This window comes from Neovison vison, chromosome 3, assembly GCF_020171115.1.
Source record: "Neovison vison isolate M4711 chromosome 3, ASM_NN_V1, whole genome shotgun sequence".
NCBI lineage: Eukaryota > Metazoa > Chordata > Mammalia > Carnivora > Mustelidae > Neogale > Neogale vison.
The window spans coordinates 158,049,990-158,067,645 of record NC_058093.1 but is presented as its reverse complement, the minus strand read 5'-3'; positions in this window follow the sequence as shown (position 1 = coordinate 158,067,645).

The following is a 17,656-nucleotide window of genomic DNA, read 5'->3' as shown; positions in this document are numbered from 1 at the left end:
GCTTTCAGTGAAATTACAGGGTGCTTTCTTCTTTGTAGAACAATGGAGCTCAGCTCCCACACCAGGGGTCCTGAACTGATTCCATACCAACCTCCTGAGCCTCAGCATTAATGCAATTATCACTGAAGTTGTCAATTCAGGCACTCACAGCCTCACTATATTGGTTCATTTTGGCATGCCAGAAAAATTAGGAATAGAGTTACAAGCCCTTCTCTGGATATATAATGTATGTGTGTGTATAAAATATATATATATATATATATATATATGTATATGTATGTGCATAAAATATGTGTGTGTATAATCTCCTACTAATTTGAAATGCATCCTGAGTAAATAAGAGCAGTATTTATAGAAATGCATGGTGACAGATCAGCCGTGAATCTGAACTGGGGGCTGATAAATTCTCATTACCTTCATCTACCTGACAAATGAAATGACCTGCTAAGCAGCTGCTGAAAATTCAACGAGATACCTGCAAATAGCAAGCATCCCATGTGAAAAATGGACAAGTTTGGTGAACATCTTGGACTGGAATCACACAGAATGGAGAATAAAGAAGTTCTCCTCATCCCCTGAATCTGCAGAGTTACTGGAAACGGTGGCTTTTTGGGTTGCTGTTACCACTCTAACTTTCTTTCCATTCCCAGTCCACAAAGAAAGCAATCCCTGACATTCCTTATCCTGAGATTTCCACTAATCTTCCTCTTAAGTCCTTAACTAATGCACGGACCTGAGGTATCTCTGTATATGGAATAGCAATCTCCAACACAGAATATGCACATCCAAGGTAGAGTTAATGGGATGATCTACTGAGGATTGAGGGTAAACCTTGAAAACTGCCCTTATTATTTTTGCTTTATTCGTTTTAAACACTGTATTTATAATTTTTTAATGCTTGTGACATATTAGTGTCATTGTATACAATGTCTTTATAAATGATAGCTATTATATCAATTTTATATTATATATGATCACATATAAAAATTGGTAAATATATAATAAACAATAAATGTTATATTATTATATATAATATTACAAATAGTGTGAGTGCATGCTAATTTTTTAAATGATAGGACCGTGCAATTAAAAAAATTAAAGAACACTTTTCTAGAGAAAGTCTTCTGAAATGTTAATATGCACATAAGCCATCTGAGGATTTTGTACGATGCCTATTGAGATTATGTAGGTCCGGGATATGGTTAGAAAGTTTGCATTTCTAACCAACTCCCAGGTAATGCTGATGCTGCTAGTCCTTGAATTACACTTAGAGTAGTAAAGCCTAAGTACGATTTAATGTCCTCCTGAAAGCATCCCCTTCCCCAAATATTTTTCGTTCTAGGACAGTAGAAATACCTGGGAAGTCCTCCTGTGTTGAAACTTCTATTTGGAGGACAAAGGTATTGCGTTCTGTTTGTTTGTTTTGTTTTGGCTCAAGCCTCCCTGGATAAGTAGATATATAGGTATGTTGAGGTTGGTATCCTCTAGAAACAAACTATGAGGCAAAGACTGGCATACATCAAATTTACTGGGAATTGCTCCCAGGAGATAGTTGTGGGGAACGTACATCAACCCATCACGAGATATGTCTCTGAGGACGAACTGTGCCTTTGCATGAGGTGGTTTTGTTCAGTGGAGGGAAATTCTCAGAGAGCAACTAAGGTGAAGGCTGTTGACAGCCTACCCTCCCAGAAGCTGGAGGAATGAGTGCCTCTATCTTAAAGGGTAGGCATCTGCAGAGCACATGACAGCAGCTGCTATAATTTTTCCCAATTAACCCCTTGTTACACTCAGATACACTTTGTATAATAAGATCTTCCAGGATTCTCACGGGCCTCTATTCCTGTGCAATTACAAGATAAAGTTTTGTGGGATGAGCCAGAGCTCCTGTTACTGTAGTCTTTAAGATTATAACTAATGTTCATCAAAATTGAGCCAAGTAACACCAAGAAGTTCCCAAGTGAATGACCTACATATCCAACATATTCTTCTCTGCCTATATAGTATAATAGTATCCGACCTCTTTCTGATGGTCAGGGTCTAGAACCCTTGCCTTGCCTTCCTGCTGGTATCTTGGAGTTGAGGGTGATGGAGAGGAAGCTATAGCTTAAAGTTCAATGGTATTCATTTGTGTTCTCCTATTGGAAGATTTCGCTTTCTGAGAATCTGTAATCTTGCAGAGCACCAAATTTAGGATCTCACACAGTTCCCAAGTGAGTCACTGAAACTGACAGTAAGTGGTCCCTTCCTACTTCTACCTCTTGGATTCCAAACACAAAATATTAGCTGTTGGGATCTTTGATGTGTCCTGGAAGATGGCACTTCTTCCCCATAGGGCATAATTATTAAGTCAGTTGCAACCTGGTCTGTTGGTGTGGAATCTTTTGGGTGGTATGGAAGATGGACAGAACAAGCAGTTCCTACCCATGATCATGTGTATAGTGCCATACTTTCTCTGTTGTAAAAAGGCTCCCTAGGTAAAATACAGTGTTATGCTGGATACAGTCCCTTGTTGTATGAAAACAATGTGGGAAGCAAGTTTTGAAATATATGTGATGAATCAAGTCTGCTGGGCAAGAAAAGCAAACCCATATTTGAATACATTTTAATTCTAGTCTTTGAGGGACCACTTTTTAGAGAGATTAAAAGAGGCAGAATTGAATACAGGGTAAAGTTAACTTTGATATATATACAACAAAGGCATTAGGACAATTCTTTGAGAGCTCTTGACTTGGAAGAGCCTTTCAGAATTCTCCCATATGTAAACAAGGGAACCAGGGTTATATTCACTCACATGGACAGGTTATTGGATATGGGATGCTCTTGGGAGGGTATGGGACCTTGGCCAAGGTGACCATCCTCAGGCCACGGCAATTCCCGCTGAGTACTTAACCTGAGAGCTGTCAGCTACCAACAGTCCCATGACCAGAAAGGAGTGCTTTACCCCCAAAGGAGATGAGAGGACCTGAGCCATATACCACAGTACCACAGCATTCACTACAATATATATGCATATTTTTTCTCTGCTTCTTTTTTTTCTTTTTAATGATTTATTTTAGAGAGAGAGAGCAAGGCAAGAGGGAGAGAGAGAATCTTGAGCAGACTTCCTGCTAAGCATGGAACCTAATCAAGGCTCGACCTCAGAACCCTGAAATCATGACCTCAGCTGAAACCAAGAGTTGGATGCTCAACCAACCAAGCCACTCGGGTGCCCCTTTGCTCCTTGCTCTTAAAAGTGAATTATGATCAGTTTCTTTTCAATGGGAAATGGTAAGTTCCCAGCAAAAGTTGTCAGATATGTTGTCAATGTAGGGTATAATGGTAGAAAGCAAAACAGCTTAAGATCTCTGAAAGTAGAAAACTCTAGTAGATACTGCAATTGAGAGAAGAAAATATGGAAGTACCAGAGGACTTCAGTAGATATTTCCCAATTTGACACCCAGCTACTGTACCTCTTCCAAATCCCTGGAATGTTCATGTTTCTGTACAGTCCTAGGCTGGCTAGTGTGCATCCACTGGTGGGCACAGAAAACTGTGAAATGCAGCAGAAGTATGCCAGGAGATGGTGATAAGGAGTCTTATACAACCTAATGTCTACAATCTAGTATTACAGATTGAACCCTGATAAATACAGAATTAATGAAAATGTGCCACCTCAGAGCAAAGGCTTTTGCACTATATGACAGTTAGGAACACAGCCTGCATTAGCACACAGTTCTCTGCTCAGTCTGGCCAGTCTCCCACCGGCTGTCAATTAATCCTTACTCAGATACTAATCACACCTTATGTTGTATTCCTTTCCTAGGAATTTCTGCAAAACTAAGATCATTTCTACTTACCTTTCTATAGTTCTTTATTATACATTTACACATGATCTAGCAATTTCATGTAGTGGATATTATCCTTGTTTTTTCAGACACACAGAGCAAGGAGTTTTATATACAGAAGTTACATTGTTTCTTCCTTGAACCCAAAGTGAGACCTTGTTTATAGAATTCAGTTTCTCAGAATCTTATGTTTTTTGCCCATAATGTGGCAAAAAGTAGGATTCAAGTGATAAAAATATTTAACAATAATAGTGTCCATCTTATAATTTGTGTTTAATAATTTTCAACTATCATTTAAAACAATTTTTATCTTTAAGTTTTTTTAATGTACCAGGAGGCAAAATAGACAATACTGTGTATGTCTGTCAACTAACAATAAAGGAATCCAGCACAATTATGTGAATAAGTGCATGAGTGTTTCCAAGCACATTTTATTTGTAATTATTTTGGCTGTTTATAATATGTTTAACTTTCACTTTTCCTATATTCCAAGAAGCTAAAGTTTTTAGAAAGCTGAATCCTGTCAGCGAGCCCTGTCCCTGAATAATTCTTAGCACTGTCACTGTGTAGAAGACATTTAACATTTCATGTTTCAATTTCTTTATCCACAAACCAGAGGCCATCATCCTGACCTGCATCATCAAAAAGCAATTTCTATTAGCAAATTAATGACTGTTGAGGCAGCTATCAATGCTGAGTATCATTCATCTTAGATTGGGCTTCAATTGCCAAACACAAAGTGAACCATTCCAGGAAGCCCCTTTGGGAACAAGAGTTTAAAGTTTTTTTCTTTCTCTGGCTGCTAAGGAAAAGTACTGGTCAAAGAGAAGAGGGAAAGGCAAGGGAGGGGAGCAGGGAGAAGGGCAGGGAGGAGAGGAGATAAAACAGTTCAAGGTTGTACTTCCCTGACTTCATTCCTGCAATGTCGGCCTCACCCTTTATGACAAGGTCTGGGGAAGATGTAGTTTATGATGTGCTTCAAGTGTGATAAAGAAGCTGAGAGGTGAGCCCGGGAAGGGTTAGGTGTCCTTGAGGACTGGATGGGCTTGAGTACTCTGTGAGGATGGATGTTATTAAATTGAATTATTATTATTAGCACTTAGACAACGTGGAGAGGAAAAGGAGGAGAAAGGAAAGAGCTAAATTAAAACTGTGTGTGGGACACACTGTGAGAGAATTCTGAGAGATGCTGCTGACCTGTAAATAAGACACAGACAACTTGGGGAGGGGCTCATTATTGAGTAGACATTCTTTAATCCCACGAAAAAATGGGTTTTACCAGGAGTTTTGTTCTGAAGGTTTGGGACAAGCCCATGCCTCTTCTGTGGCTTCACTGAGACACAAAGACATAATGAAAGAGTATTTCTGAAGTCTGCTCTTTGAGTAATGTCTGTCCCAGTTAAAATGGACTCCTCTCTTCTGATCCCCCTGTATCTGCCCATGTTATTCCACCACCCATAGTACCTTCATGCTTTTCTGCTCTGATTCCTATTCCCCACACCTTTCTCTAGTCAGTTTTGAAACTGGAGTCATCATTTTTATTGGTAGTAGTTGACATTTATGAAGCACTTCCCATGTGCCAGGCACTGTGCTAAGCACTTTGCATTTATTATCTCATTTTATCTTCAAATGTGCCCTGTGAGGTACATTTTGTTGGCCCTATTTCACATTTGAGGATCTTAGAGAGGTAGAGTAGTTTAAACCCAGGGCTCACAATTAGTGTCAGAAATGGGATTTAATACTGATTCAGTCTGACTCCAAATCTTGTGATCCTAAGTGCTTTGTTTTCCATGAAGTCTAAGCAGAAAACAAACCCATATTGACTAGTCAATCCTATCAGTCTTTCTTCATTTCTGTAAATATACCTAGCAGTACAAATCAAAGAAAGGGGAGAAACTGGGAGGGATCATTCCTATCCTGAAGAGAATTATTATCCTTAGGATTATTTTGTACCTGATTTTTTTGGGGGAGGGTGCAGAAGTTTATTGGGTAATATCCGGGCTCAAAAGTAGAACAACAACAACAAAAAAAAAAGGTGATTAATGAAACCACCAATGGAAGAGACCTTGAGTCAAGGAAAAAGGTATTTAGAATAGATGAGGATACGCTGAACAATTTTCCCATAAAAACAGAAGACAATCTATTCAGAACATCATTAATGTCCCATGATACATGCACTGATGCTTACATTTCTGTTTTTGTGTTATTTAATTTATCAGCATCAATCAAATATTGAAAGATGCCTCCTCTTTGAAATACCATTTCTTTCTTCAGCTTCCACAATGGAGACAACATTGTCCTCCTACCCAAAATTTACACTCACCTCATTAGTTTCTATCTCCCCACGCTTCTGGGCCTCTTCTAGATATTGAAACCTTGGTGTGCTCCCAGATCTTTCCTTGGCACTCTCCTCATCTCTATTCACTCTCCTTTAGGTGACCTGGGTGACTGACTGTATCTATTCTCAAAAACACTGCTTTGCATCTCTACAACAATCTTCAAAAACAACATCTCTGTCCTAGGCTTTCCCTACTCCCCAGACTAGATTATCCAACTGATACTTAAAAATTCTACATGAATGTCCAATAGCCATCTCAAACTTTACCTGGCCCAACCAAAAATGGAAACTTCTAATACTTCAGGAAAAAATTCTTCCCTGAACCAAGTCTTCCCATCTTTAAAAAAAAAAAATCTATTTCATCGTATTTGTTGAGAAACTAGAAATTATTCCTTGTTACTTCTCTTTTACTTTACCTACCATGTTTCCCCTAATGAGTCTGACCAACTGTTCCTTCAAACATTTCTTAAATTGGCTCCCTCCTTTAAATCTCCATTATATCCTAATACAAGACTTAATAGCCTCTTACCTCTCCCAAAATCGAAATCCACTCTTCTCCACATGTTCATGTTCCACTTATCCTCGAAAAGGCCAGCAAACAAACTTCATAGAAGAGTAAATCAGATTATGCCATCCATTTGCTCAAAGTAGTCTCAGGATGCACCATCCGAACTAAGTAAACACTTAAACCCCTGATCCTGGTACAGAAAGCTCTCCATATGATAACCCTGAGTTATAGATCAGCCACTCCTCCCCTGCCTATTAGCATTCGGTTATATTGGTTCCTTTTCTCTTTATACAACCCAAGGTCATTCTTGCCTTAGAACTGTCTCATATTTATATTTTCTGCCTGGAATGCTCTCCATTATGATTTTCACAGGATTTTCTCTGGCCTACTACTTCATTCTCTCTCTCTCTCTCTTTTAATATTTAATTTATTTATTTGACAGAGGGAGACACAGTGAGAGGGAACACAAACAGGGGAGTGGGAGAGAGAGAAGCAGGCTTCCCCTGAGCAGGGAGCCCAATGTGGGGCTCGAACCCAAGACCCTGGGATCATGAACCAGGCCAAAGCCAGCCACTTAACAACGGAACCATCCAGGTGCCCCAACATTCTCATCTTAAATATCTCCTCCCAAAAAATCTGAAGTAGCTTCCAAGTCACGCTGAAAGCATCCCATTTTATTTACCCAAAAAGTATATATCTTCATGTACTCTCTTCATGTTGATTTTATTTCTCTCTTTCCTTCTGACTAGGATGCTGATTTATGCAAATAAGCTTTGTTCATTTTTATAGTACTAGTGATTAGACAATGCCTAGTACAAAGCAGACACTCAGTAGATTTTGTTGAAAGAAGAGGATGAAATGAAAGGGGAAGAAAAGGAACAGAGAAAGAATGATCATCTATAGTGATACGTCAAATTCTTATTATCCAAAGAATGAATTTGAAATTTGGCATAAGGATGTACATGTAGTGATGAAAGTATCACTGAAATTTCATGAGGCCAGGCAAATGATTAGATGATGACAAATGAAGATTATGTCTTTTAAAAGAAAAAAGGAAAGGACATGGAAAAAAAAAAAAGAAAAGAAAAAAAAAAAAACCACACACACACACACACACACAGAGCACTGCAATCAAAGAAACTATTATATTCCTGAACAGAAATCCTCAAATTCATCTGATGTTGTAAAGTGGAAAACACTTCAGTGATTAAGTAAAAAAGAAAACCAGAGCAACATCATTGTGAGACAATGCTATATCAAAAATCACTAGACAAAATACATGGTTATCAGTTTTCTAATATAGACCACAAAAATGATAGACAAGGAAGGTAAAGTGTAGCATGAAAGGCAGATAGATAACTTCTTAAATATTTTCATATTTTTTTCAACAAAAGACACCACAGTTTTTGTACTTGTTTGAGTAAAAAATCTGAGTATTATACCTGACAATTTCCTCTCCCTTAAAAATCACATCAAATCAACTGCTTGGTGCAACCTCTAATCTGAATAAAACTGATTTGCTTAAACAGTCCAGTTGCAGTCCATATTTTCATTAAAAAAAGTCAGTCACTTCAAGACTTCAAGTTTTGTTCTCAAAACCACACAAAAAACATGACAAAATATAAAAAATCTTAATTATACTTATCCTGTGTGTGTGCCTATAAGGCGGGGGGTGGGAGGAGATTTGCTGGAATGTGTGTGTGTAGGAGAGGGGAGAAAGGAAAAGAGAGAGAGGTGGTGCTTAATCAATATTGCTTTTTCATCTGTCTCTAGATTTTCTCAACCTTTTTCTTTTCTTTTCCCAATCCTTGTTAACTATTCCCTGCCCAACCACATTTTTTGTTTCTATTCTTTCTTCTACCAGTAACTCTGTAGTGTACTCAAAGTAAATACACTGAAGCAGGTCTAGGGTCTTCCCAGTTCTCCTTCTTACTCACATGCCAAGGACAGCTATTCTATCTCTACGGCAACACTACAGTCTAAATATAAACAGTTTCCATTGTTACCATCCTGCCCACATCATAGCATCGTATCTCCTCTGTCTTCTTGCAATTAATTGTTTCTTAATTGGTCTCTCCCACATCTTTCTTTGCACAGTAACCTATGCATTTTTTTTTTACATAAATCCATTCAAAATACTTTCTTGCTTAAAACTCTTAAATACTTTCCAACTGGGATTAGAGTAAATTCCAAATGCTTTCACACAGGCCAAAAAGCTTTATAGGATATACACCTTCCTGATGTTTGAGCCCTTTCTTTCTTTTTTTTCCCCTTTGGTGATAAAATTTATTTCTTAAGATTTTTTAAATTTGAGAATAGCTGGAACACAGAGTTACAGTAGTTTCAGGTATACAACATAGTGATTCAACACATCTCCATATGTTACACTATTTTTAAGCCTTTTCTCATGCCTTGCTCTACAACTCATCCTTATTCTACAACTGCAGGAGACTTACATCAATCCTGGAATATTCCACACTCCCTCCTGCTTCTGGACCTTCTCATAACAACTCTTATCATAGTGCTCTCCCTTCCCTTCTCCCTGCCAACTCTATTCATCCATCAGCTGAGTCTCCTAAAATATCCCTCAGATAAGCTTAAATCCTCCTATCAAATGTAATCATAGAATAATTACTTTCTCCCCAAAGCCCTTATCACAACTGCAATTCATCGCATAAGTCTTTAATTTTTATACTTCTTAGACTACAACCTTCATGAGGGCACTGATATCGTCGATTTAGTACACTGAAGAAATTAAGAGATGTACATCACTTGTTGGGTAACTGAAATAATAAATAAATGCAGAAATAAAACTATTAGAGGTTTATATCTTCAAAATCCAGTATATGGCATTTTCCTGACTCTTCTTGCCAATAAATTTGTCTTTTATAAGGATGAGGAACCAATAAGATTTTAAAATTGATTACGATAAACAAGAAATCTTGTTCAGGAAGATTACAGTGACAAGGACTTGAGGGGGAAATGACCATGTCATCTTGGAATTAATAACTCTGAGGAAGAAATATGGCCTCTTTAATGGTTAACCCAGTTCCCCTAATCTGTCTGGTGAGGGTACCAGCAAGCATGTAATATGGACACTATAGTCTTCTGTGAAGACTTTGGTTCCTTCTCTATGTTTCCTATTCGTTATCAGGTGTTTTCAGAAATGTTCCTAGAGGCAGCAATGAAAATAAAATTTACTTTTATGTTCCTCAGTTCCATACTGACCTCGATAGCAATGGTCATACTGGCTAATTTGTACATATGCTTTCCTGATGCTTGATACATGTATTCATCCCCTGGAAGGGGAAAGCATTAGTTTTATTACATATATTCTTACTTCCTCTCTGTATTTTCAATTTTTCCCTGCTGGGGCAGAGTAACTATAATGGAAATTATCTGATGGACTCATTTTTTGAAGGACATGAACCAAAGATAGAAAAAGGAACATGCAAACAAAGAGATATGAGAAAGAGGCCCTTGCATCTTTCAAAGTTCATCTGGGAAGTCAAAAACCAGAAGGAGGTGAATAGCCAGAAAAAATACTGGATTCAGGAAAATGATGACTTTTGCTTTGTACAGAGCAGGAAGAAGAACATGGTGTAGGGTAGATAAGGTACTGTTAAAAATGACAGCAAAGGCAGAAAGATCATTCATCTCTTACTTTACTTCATTTTAGCTATCAGGAAGAATGATCTTCAAACTGTAAAGCACAGAACAGTGCACAAGGGCAGATCATAGGGAAGATAGATGCTAGGATCTTCATCTGACTGCTTTAAATTAGCGTAATGCTTGGAGTGTTCACTGGATCCATACTGTCTTTCCCATCTGATACTTCCAACACTTGAGAATTCTACTTCAGCATCCTATACTGTTTCTGCAACTTTGACTTGAGATGGTGTGCACAAATGTTCAGTGGAGCATTTCTAGGAGTCAAAACTTAAGAGACTTTATCTCTGATCCAATGAATAGTCCCTGGTTGCTCTTCTTGTTAATTTGAATCTTACACCATTTTTGTGCTCCATCCACTTGTGGAGATCCCCTTTACTTCAACCTGCACCATATCCATTACTTGTTTAAAGTGTGACTTGAGATTGGAGCATACCTTTCTAGGACCCTTTACTTAGCCTGCTCTGTTGGAATACTACAATTAATCTACTCTCTTCCACAATTTAGCGTGTGCCCTGCCACGGCTTTTCCCCTGTTTGTAATAATTAGGTTGCTTTGCTTCAACAGCCAATCTATATATAGACCTTAGATTGTGCTCATTCAAATACCAAGTGCTAGGTCCAAGAACTATCACCTTTGTTACTACTTCTCAGTGACACAAACAGGAAACTTAATTTTTCCTAATGGTTCTCAAGATTCAGGGGACTCTTGTTTTCTTATTCTGTTTTGTTTTGTTGTAGAAACAAAGCCTGGGTCTACTTTGAGGCTTGTCAGTTTCATACAGACTTTAGAGACTTTGTGAGAACAACCATCTTGAATGCTGCCCTTCAGCATAGGCTTTTTTGATTTAAAAACAAAAACACAATAACAACAACAAAACAAAAACAAAAACAAAAAGCAAAAAGGTCCTTGTCAAACAAAGTTGCTTCCCTCCATGATTCCCTTCTGAAACCTCAGTCCTCTCATGCTTTGCCTGGTCACATGTGAGCATAAAATCCAGCCTACCTGGAAGCCAGGAGGGTGTTTGCCAGCATGTGTCACTTGCAGAGAACAGAGAAATAACTTCACCCTCCACAAAAGCATCAGCCATTCTGGTTTAACATATGTCATTTTAAAAATGTCATTAAAATAGTATGTTTTAGTCATAAAAATTAATCTTAAAGCTATAAAAGATAAAGAACTATGATCTTATTTTCAGAAAAGAAGTAACACATGCTTTTGGGACAGAACGTAGATTAAAATCTCACTTTTATCATTCCCAACTGGGTTTTAAAAAAATATTTTTATTGTATCACAACAATATTTTCTCAGTGTACTATGGCATTATCTTTGTTTTTTTGTTTGTTTGTTTGTTTTTGTTTGTTTGTTTGTTTTTTTCTTTTTGTGAGAGAGAGTGCGCATACCTACAAGCACAGGGAGAGCAGAGGGAGAGAGAAAGAGAGTCTTAAGCAGGTCCATGCTCAGTGTGGAACCAGATGTGGGGTTCAATCTCGTGACCCTGATATTATGACCTGAGCTCAAATCAAGAGTGGGACACTAAACCCACTGAGCTACCTAGGTGCCCCAAGGCATTATCTTTTTAAAAAATACATAGGTTATGGGGCACGGGCAACAGTATATTGTATATTTGAAAAAAAAATGGAGTCCTATGTTCAAAACTTTTGGAAAAAAGATAAAGTTATGTGGCTTTGTTAATGAAGGATTTTGCATAGCTTTTAATATGCCTGTATGAATTGTATATCTCTAAGAGTAAGATATATAGTATGCAATACTTCTCAAATTGACAGAATAGGACACAGCCCCATTTTTTGGTCACAGGTCACTTCTTGTAGATCTCACTTTGGGAAAGGATGTCTACATTAAGACTATTCCATGAATTCATTCATACCTCCCAGTGGGACAGTTGTCAAAAAAAAAAAAAAAGGATGAGGAAGAAACATCAGATAACTCAGCATTCTTTCAGAAAGATAAGGACACAAGAAAGTTAGACCAGTCCAAGCAGAGAGGGTAAAGAGAAAGGCATCTGAAGACAAACTGGCCTATATTCAGTTAACTGCTTGGAATACTTCCTCAACTGTATATTGTAAGACACTTCAAGATTCAGTTTCAAACATCATTGTAAACTAAGCAGAAATTTAAGTTGCAAATAAGTAAGTTACACCTGTTTCAGGTTAACTGTCATTCCTCTTTTCCTTAGTAGCTTTTAAGATTTTCTACTTAGTCTGGGTCCCAGTTTTGAAATTTCACTATAATGTAAAATCCTTAGCACATAGCAAACTTTTGATTGGAGAGTTAACCACTTTTTTTAATGCTATAAAACTTTTAGTCCCAGTCTACTCTAATATGCTCTTCTCCTAGTTACTTCACTTCATTTTCTAGAACTCCAAGTAAAGATAGTCCAGTCTCTCAGTTCTGTTTCTTGTATCTTTCAACTGTTTTTTCTGAATTAATTCCTCAGTACTATTTTCTATTAATATTCATTAATTCTATTATTCATTAATTCTATTAATATTCATTAATTCTTTCTTGGACTTTATTTAGTATAAAATTTATCTCATTATAAAATTTGACTTAATTTCCTCATTTTCTGTTTCTAAGATTTCTGAGCACTTAAAAAAAATCACCATTTTTTTTCACTCATGCTTTGTTTCACAGTATCTTGTGAACACGTTTTAATGGATTTAATAATGAACTTAATGGATTAAGTTCCTCCTGTTTTCTCTGGACACTGCAATCATATTTATTTATAAAGTTTTGCCATACTATTCTACAGTAGTTATTTCATCTGGAGTTTACTCTGTTGATTTTTTTTTTTTTTTGGCAGTTCAATTTATATTTCTGTATTTATATTGTAGATTTATTTAGTTTTTTTTTTCTCTCTTTCCCACCCTTTCCAGTGATCCTTTTCATTGTAGAGGCTCTGCAGCTGCACCTAACCAGTCCTATGGCTCCAGTTTAAGACACAATACTGAGTCTTTTTTTTTTTAAGATTATTTATTTATTTATTTGACAGACAGAGATCACAAGTAGGCAGAGAGGCAGGCAGAGAGAGAGAGGAGGAAGCAGGCTCCCTGCTGAGCAGAGAGCTCGATGCGGGGCTCGATCCCATGACCCCGGGATCATGACCTGAACCGAAGGCAGAGGCTTTAACCCACTGAGCCACCCAGGCGCCCCCCAATACTGAGTCTTAAAATGGAAGTCTAGATCTTCTTTCCCATAGAGAAGTCAAAGTTACAGCTGCTTGTACAGACATGACTAACATATTTGTTCAATTCCTAGTCAGGAGGCTGAGCTACAAACTTTGAAATACTTGACAAAACTTCTCTCAGCTTCTACTTCTTATGAACAAGAGAGCCCACCTAACTTTCAGATCTAGGTTCATATACATGGACGTTTTTCCTTCCCCTTCACCCACATGACTTGCCACTTCCTGTACACATACTCAGAAATCAGAACTTTAGTCCCACTTATTGTGCATTTTTTAAAATCATCTTTTGATACACAGAGATATTTATGTTATTTTTAATTAAGTTGTATTTTTCTTTTTAAAAGTTATTTAATAGTCATTTCATACATTTGAGACAGAGAAAATTTACTGAAAGAAACTACACTGTCATATCTACTGGAAGACCTTAATTTTCAACTTAACTCTTAGTATGCTTCATGCCTAAAAGTGGTTGGAAGCTGAAGGATCACCAAAATACACTAGAAGAATTCAAAGAAAGAAAAAAAAATATTAGCCTGATGGAGATAGATAATATAAGGGAAACACACACACACACACACACAAAATAAATAAACACCCTCATAATTATCTTCAGACATAGTAAGAAAAAATCCATGGTTAAAATAATTAAAGTTGAATATTTACTAGAATTAATTAGGAATTAATATCCAATATATATATAAAGAACTTACACAACTCAGTTATCAAAAAAAAAAATCCAACTAAAAAATGGACAGATGATCTGAACAGACATTTCTCCAAAGAAGACATACAGATGGCCTCAAATACATGAAAAGATGCTCAACATCACAAATCATCAGGGAAATGCAAATCAATACCTCAATGGGACATTGCTTCATATCCATCAAAATGGCTATTCTCAAAATGACAAGAAATAATTGTTGGTGAGGATGTGGAGAAAAGGGAACCTTCATACACTGTTGATGGGAATGCAAAATGGTGCAGTCACTATGGAAAAACAGTATGGAGAGTCCTCAAAAAATTAAAAATAGAACTACCGTACAATCCAGCAATTCTACTTCTGGGTATTTATCTGAAGAAAATGAAAACACTAATTCAAAAAGGTATATGCACACCTATGTTTACTGTAGCATTATTTACAACAGCCAAATATGGTAGCAACCTAAATGTCCATTGATAGATGAATGGATAAAGAACACATATATATCATAAAAAGAATGAAATCTTGCAGTCTGTGACAAAATGGATAGAGCTAAAGGATATAATGCTAAATGAAATACATTAGGCAGAGAAAGACAAATACATTATAATTTTTACTTATATGTGGTGTCTAGGAACAAACAAATTAACAAACAAAATAAAACAGAAATAGACTCACATATATGGAGAACAATATGGTGGTTGCCAGAAGAGAGGGGGGTGAGTGAATGGGCAAAATACAGGGAGGGGATTAAAAGGCACAAACTTTCAGTTATTAAATCAAACAGGGAGATGCAATGTATAACATAGGGGATATAGTTAATAATACTGTAACAATTTTGTATGCTGACAGATGGTAGCTACATTTATGGTGGTGATCACTTTATTATGTATATAAATGTTGAGTCAGTATGTTGTACACCTGAAACTAATACAATATTGTATATCAACTGTACTTCAATTAATAGATAAACAAAACAAAACTTAAAATAATAACAAGTTTTTGCAAAAGTAAAATGTTATTTTTTTAGAAACAAAGTGAAGTTGGAGGATAAAGTCAAATTTTCCATAAAGTGTAACACAGGAACAGTAGAAATGAAAACTATAAGAAAAAAGGCAAAAGATTTACATAATTGATCCAGAGCCTAAACAGCAGTTCTGGTCCAGAGCATAGTGAAGTATAAGAATAAGAAATAGCTATATCAGAGAAGTAATAACAGGTAATGTTTTTAAAAATTTAAAGGTATAGAACTCTGCATTGCAAGAAGAATGTCCATGTGGTGCTCAGCATAATGAAAAACAATATAATCACCCTATGACAAATCATCATGATGTTTCAGAACAGGGAGCATTGATAGAATTATTAGTTATATGTAAAGTAATAATTCATATGGATTATATTTTCAAAATAGCAAGAATGAATGCTAGAAATTAATATCTTCAGAAATCTGAATAAATATTATTTTCAACCCAGAATTAAGTAGCCAGCCAAGCTATTAATTAAATATGAGGACAAAGTAAAAACAAACAAGGTTCTGGAAAAAAATACCTACCAGTCACTATTATGTGAAAAGCAACATAAAGATGTGCTCTGGAAATACACAGTCAACCAGGAAAAATTAAGACACCATATCCAAGAACAAATGTAATCATACCAGGAGCGAATTTAAGAGAATTCCTTGGATTATAATGAAAAAATATTCTTAGAGATAGGGTGTAAGTCTACATGGTAGTCAGAAGATAGAGAGGTTTGGTAGGGAAGTTTTCATGGAATAGAGAGATAACAGAATATCAGATATGGTAGAAGGTTTAGGGAAAAAGTAGGATTTGTGTTACTGGAGAGTGCAAGAGCGTAAAGGAATGGCAAAAAGAAAGCTGATGGAAAGTAAACTGCTGTAAAGAAAAAGAAGGCAATAACAATATGTTATTAGACTCTATAGTGAACACTATTAGCATAAACATCATGTTAATATAACTATTGTTTTAACTAACAGACTTACTATTTTTGATGTATGTGGGAGATGAGATGCAGATGTTGTATGAGGAATAATGTCTAAAGTCAATACAAGATCTATAGCACAATATGCATTACATTTACAGACATGGAGGTAATTGCTAGAAGACACAGCAAGAGTGGTTATAGAGGGAATGTACTGGGGCAGGAGATTGCCATTAATAACTATCTGGTTTTTTAAACTAGGTGTATGCATTATGTAGATAAATGCAAAGAACTCAGTTCTTCTCTCTTTCTTCTAGAAAGCTTTCCATGATCCAGTTCACTAAGTATCTCCTGAGTCAACCAAAAAACGAAGATGATGGGCAACCATTTTCTATCTTTTCCACGAATGGTACATAAGTAGCACCGTTTTAGATGCATGGGAGATTTAGCACATTCACTGGATACCTTAGGTCATCAGGACTGGATCTATCTTGCTGAACAGGCGGAGAAAGTTGGTGCTTGGGATTTGTTAACACTTAATTCATTGTTGCAATTGTCTCTGCAGTGTCTCCCTTATACCCAGTGTATCTCTATCACTCTGCTCATACAAACACTTTGCTCCAAAGCCTTTTCTCTCTCTCCAGTTTTCCTCAAAGAGGAACTCTGTCTTATTTACTACTGTATTTCTAGTGCCAAAACTTTGGTATTTAATATGCATCCAGTAGACCTTGGTTTAAGAGCATTAATTAATCCATGGATATGTATTTTGAAAGACTGAACTGTGTCCACCCACACGGTGGACAATTTAAAAAGCCAAGTCTCCAGCTTACCTATTCACTAGCTCGTTGCACTTGGAAAAGTTGTTTAAATTCTCTGAGGCTTGTCTTTTCACTTACTCAGTGGTGATAATGCTAGCTAAACATCTCATGGGACTGTCGCTATTATCTGGAGGGAAGATGAAGGTGGTAATAGGGAGTAACAATCTATACATGCGAAGGGATTGCATGAGTGATGTTATAATGATTATCCAGCACTTAGGAGGTGAAAGCAAAGGAAATCTTTCAGATCTTATAATCCTTCCTGAACATCGAGGCTGGTCTTTCAAATCTAGCAAAATGGTTAAGTTCGCAAAGATGGTCAGCGCCAACCACAACTCCCAGCATGGGAGGCTCAATAAAGTAAGGGGGGGAAGTAGAATAAATAAGGTAAGTCTGGGTACTGGAATGAGTTTAAATGATGTCACCTTATAAAGAAATTCATAAGAGGGTTTTCTGTCCCTGGGCTCTGCATGTGCTGAATGTACACTGCAGTCTTCAGATTTATTGACAAGATATCAGCAAAAGGTGAGCTGCCGACAGATCTAATAAAAGTTGGACAGCCCTGTGCACAAATAGCTCCCACTGCAGGCCAGCAAAATGAATAATATCTCTGTGAGTGTGCATGTGTGTGTGTTGTGTAAACAAACTTT